Source organism: Akebia trifoliata, chromosome 14 (genome assembly GCF_017979445.1).
Source record: "Akebia trifoliata isolate Shusen 1 chromosome 14, ASM1797944v1, whole genome shotgun sequence".
NCBI classification, from domain to species: Eukaryota; Viridiplantae; Streptophyta; class Magnoliopsida; order Ranunculales; family Lardizabalaceae; genus Akebia; species Akebia trifoliata.
Window position 1 is genome coordinate 32,384,286 of NC_141388.1, and position 5,400 is coordinate 32,389,685.

Consider the following 5,400-nt stretch of genomic DNA (forward strand, 5'->3'; position numbering starts at 1 on the left):
TTATTGCAACAAAATCGCTGCAAATGATCTTATAGATGAAAAACGATAATTTAGGATTGGTTTATAAACAAATTGCAGTCTAGATTCATACAAATGAAGACGAAATTGAACAATAAAAACCAATCCAAAGACACGATTTTTAGCACTAATTCAGCTTAAATACAAAAAATAAATGCGAAATCCATAACATTTAGAAAGAACAGACGAAACAGAACTCACAGTCAAGGCCTCCTTCATGGTGATTGGAGCATTTGCAGCAGCCTTGGCGCCAAGATTGATACTTCGACACGGGAAAACGGATTTGCGGTGGAGGTCTGTGTACCCAATCGGTTTGATACGCACAAAAAATGGATCTAAACACTGCGTAACATCCATATTCAATGCAATAGTTGAAATACATAAAAAAAATATATACAAATGAAGGGGGATCTCATCTAGCTCATAGAATGTATAAGAAGAATCATACTTAATGAACAATTAAAAGCGAACTGATTATCACAAAAATAAAATAAAAATTCTCTTTACGATCCTTACAACATATGCAGCAATTAAAGTTAATTTCACAAAAACACTTAACGCATTTTCAAGAATCTAATTCATGTACTTTATATCTAAAGATATCATAAACTTAAGAATAGTATCATAATAGATTGGATCATACATCTACAAATCTATCCCCAAAGTTAACACCATTTCCAAAATTATATGTGCGAGCGATATGTTGATTGAGGGAAGCAGAGTTGAACTGAGTGAGGATGACGATTTTGTTTATGCCACTGTTGATGTAATTGCTCATCGGAATATCAATAAGCCGGTAGCATCCTCCAATGGGAACCTATATGTAGAACACATCAAACATCTTAGGATGAAAACCAATATCTATCAACTCATGATCAAGAAAACAAAAAACAATAAAAATAGAACGCGAAACTATATAATTAACATGGAAAGATGGAATTCTCTCGGAAAGACAGAATTAGGCTTATCTACAACTATAGATTCGTAGTCATGACTACTTGGTGTAATTAAACTCAATAGATATGAATAATTTAAGAACATGAATCAGTATTTTCTTACTGCGGGCTTAGCTCATCTGCTGGTAAGTGGAAAAAGGTGAGTCCCTGCTCCACCACCCAATATGATCAAAGCAACACTTTTGGGGTCTGCCTATTCCTTGGGAAGCACTGGTGCTCTTCGGGTCTGAATAAAAATGTTCCAAAGAACCATTATCAGATTAAAAAAAGTTAATATCAGAATCTAAACCAACTTTATAATTGCACATATAATGATAAGATGATATTATTGAGACCTTAAAACAGCTCATATATTTTAAATAGAGAAACCATTTTTACATTTCCTTCGGTCAACAGCCTACACCAAAAAAAGTCTACCCATGTATTTTAAGGATGTGAACAAGGGAGAGCAAGATTAAAAGGAAAACTTGATGGATTTATACAAGAATCAGGATCCAGAATGGTGTTTCCCGTTCTTATAATCAGGATCCATCAACTGTAGTTTGTATTAGAATTTAGGCTAATTCATTTGAAAATGTATTAAAATGGGGGACTTGTTTAGTAATGAAATGACCTAACTGGTTTAAGCTGACAGCAACTTGAGAAAAAGCTTTTGTAGGCAATGAATGCAACCTTAAGGTATTGTGATATAAATTAAACACAGATGTTTCAGAAAAGGAAGTACTTGTAAAGAGAATTGGTAGTAAAAAAAATTATCCCCAAGAGCAAGGAAAAGGTATTAGTAGAAGAACGGGACACCATTATTTCATTAATTTTATCTCAGTCCGAATGAAGATCACCTGAAACTATTTTACACAATAATGAAGATTAATCCTTGTTAGCTGACGTGATTAAGGACCCAAGGCCACAAAGATTAACGATTATTACCATAAAAAATTGTCCAAAAGGGGTTTGCAGAAACACCTCCAAATCTTCTAATGAAATCAGAAAGGTTCATTTGTTTGAATTCGATTGGAAGAGATCCAAGTTCAAAAAATTCACTGGAAATTTGTCCAATTTTTTTTTTTTTGATCGATAAAATTTGTCCAAAAATCACCTGATGAAGTTTGTAAATGGCAGGAGATCAGAGTTTTCAAAAATTTAAAAATTCACTATCACAAATCATGCTACCAAGAGAATGCATATATGGAACCCAAGAAATGTAAGTTGTTCATTAATTGTGTTAGGAGTTGACATAGCTGAAAGCCTATCCCAATTGTCTTAGAATATTAATAAATACATATATAGTAACCAAAAATGCCCATCTTCAATTGCACACCCCAGGTAGATCTGCCAATCATCTAAACGGGTCTAGAAGTCTATGTACCCAATCAGTTTGATACACACAAAAATCAAAAGAAAATTATCAAAACAATAAACAGATTCAGTGGTCCACATTGGAGATCTTGGGTTTCTTATACCTTTGGTCAAAAGATCACATAGAGTTTGTGGGGTTGTCTTTTGATGATTTTGTTTTTAGATGGAATTCTGTTGGTAATCTTTGATGTTTTAATTATCTTGTTTTGTTTCTCTTTGCGAGGCTGCCTCGGCCTCCTTGTACTTTGTTCCCCCCTTCTTTTTCAATATATTATACTTCTCATAAAAATAAAAATAAAAGTGGTCCACATTGGTTCCACTTCATAAACTGATTCTAATGACTACTGAAACTGAGATCATTAGTTCTGCAAATAATATGTGGCCAGTGACGACTGGTGACACTATATATATATATATATTTTATGATGGTGACGATTTAATATGATAACCTTTTTTTCTAACATATAATTACATGTTTCAACATATGCATTAAAAGAGGCATAGATTAATATGGCAACAACTGACAACATCCAGTGAAGAAACAATTCAATATGAAGCAAATTTTAAGAGTTCACCTCACTGTCACACTCTTCAATGACATTCTTCCCAGCTTCCACTTCCAACTCACAAGCTTCCCTTCATCTAGCAACCTCTTCTTATGCTCCTCTTATTTCCATCATGAGTTGTTCAACCTTTCAGAAAAAAGAGTCGAGGGGTGAAATGGTAAGTCAACCATAGATGGGATAAGCACCACATAAATGAGTAAAATGAAATAAAAAGCAACATACTAACCATTAACAGGCTTGCAAGCTTTCTTCTTTTTCTTTTTCATCCCTGAAAATAATAGTAATGTTAGGATATAGATAATGCGTCCTACTCAGATAAATATATTATTATAAACTTCTCATCCACAATGTAAGCATCATTTCCTTTGAAAGTTACAATAACAGAGTGGCCACACCCCAAGTTATAGGATGCAATGTAACAGAAACAAGAACGAAAAATGCTTTTATAACAAATTCTCGAAACCATGAGACTCAAAAGAGGCATCTGATTATATTGACACACCTAATCTATGTTACCTGGTTCTTGTCATTAATACAATCCTAGGATGCCCTAAATTTTGTCACAATCCATTCTGTGCTACAGTGGTCTGGTTTATATAGAAAAGTTGATCTGAAAACTGCAATATAACTAAATAAATGAATGGAAACCATGCCATCAACACATGTGGAATAAACACTGCGTTACATCCAAATTCAATGCAATAGTTGAAATACATAAAAAAATATATATACAAATGAAGGGGGTTCTCATCTAGCTCATAGCATGTATAAGAAGAATCATACTTAAGAAGATAAAAGGCTATTGGGCCATTTTAAAGCTCATCTATCGAGTAGAAGTACAAATTTAGACTCATAAACATGATGCAATGCAGCAAACTCGACAATATTATGACACATTGGACCAAAACAAGTCCACTAAATCCTTGAGAAGGATCCCACAATTTATACAATACGTAGTTCATACAATGAATGAAAGAAACAACATGATACTCCCACACTATACTAAAATGGTGCGAACTAAGGTACCCCTATGGTAACCTATCAGTCCCAACTACTCTCAGTCCCAAATCAGTCCCACTAAAACCAACCATGTAGCCAAATTAAGGAACAATTAAAAGCAAACTGATTATCACAAAAAATAGTCCACATATATCGAAATTAAAACATCATGGGGATGAGATCAGAACCATGCTTGACAAGAGGTGTATCCTCTAAGATTAGATTGAAGTACTTTGATAACAACCCAAACACCCTATTCTGAGATCTTGTTATCGCAACGGGACCTTATTGTAATAACATTGATGACAAGATAATTCAACCTATGATATATAGGTAGGATTTAACTTGAACTAATGAATAGAATCCAACCGAACTTCCATGGTTTATAAAACATATCAACTAAAGCTTTGATAAAACAGGTTCCCATGCATGAGGTTACCACTGGCTGAAATTTAACCTAAAAAAAATCTGAAATTTAATTTTAAAGATCTAGACATGAAATGAGTTTTGAATTTTAAATAATGAAATAGAAGACAGAGACTTGAAAAATATAGAACCAAAAACCACTGAATAGTTGAACATACCAAGAAATTTTAGCATCCCCCCCCCCTGAAAAAGATAGAAAAGCATAAATCATAGCAAACTTACTCAAAATTTTCGAAAAAGAATCTTTGTTACTTGAAAAAAAAAAACCAAAACTACCTCAAATCAACAAAATAAATCCTTCAAAATATCCAAAACGAAGAGACGAACCTAAAATGCTTCAAACCTAAGGAGAAATCACAAACACAGAACACCATAAGATAATCAATCACAAAAAAAATACCTAAAACCCAAGACGACCATTACCAAACCCTAGAATCACCATTTCCTTGTAGGACTTGACCAACAAAATGGGATTCATAGAAGCTCTCAAACTTTGTTACAAACATTCCAACTAATTACAGATCTAGTAGACGGATTTAATATAGAATTTCTTAAATTTAATTACAAAGCCATAAACCAGCGCTTGAAAGCTCAGAAGAAAACACAAACTTCATGAATAAATTATAAATCATAAGAGGAAAAACAAAAATTAAAGAGTTCGTACCACTACGATCCGAATAACCAAGAAGATCAGGAGAAAATGAGAGAATCTAAAAAAACGCCATTGAAGCTAAAATCCGAAACTTTTGGATGAAGAAAAGTAAAATCATGTCTTGATTTTTACCTAGAATTATACATCTAGCAAATGGTTTTTATTCTTCTTCATCTTCCTTCTACCTCTGATTTTCCTCTCTTCATGCTTTTGATTTGAAGTTTTTGAGAACATTGCTTTCATGAGAGAGAGAGAGGGAGAAGAAGTAAGGCTTTCAACATGTTATATTACCTGAGATTAGAGATTGACGGTTAAAGATAGAGTGATTTGAGAGAGGTTAAACACATAGGGTGGTCAGGCAGCAAGATCTGAGTAAAATAAAAACTCTGTAACGACAGTCAAACTTTTACCATCACTAAAAGTTGTT

At 33.4% G+C, this 5,400-nt stretch overlaps 1 long non-coding RNA gene across 1 annotated transcript; it reads right to left on the minus strand.

Moving 5' to 3' along the window:
• Positions 1-667: 667 nt before the first annotated feature.
• Positions 668-4,351, minus strand: LOC147386804 (uncharacterized). The gene is made up of 3 exons (XR_015172023.1): positions 3,123-4,351; positions 2,906-3,022; positions 668-1,200 (listed from the first exon to the last, which is right to left on the minus strand). It is a non-coding gene; the product is annotated as an uncharacterized LOC147386804 (long non-coding RNA).
• Positions 4,352-5,400: the final 1,049 nt, after the last annotated feature.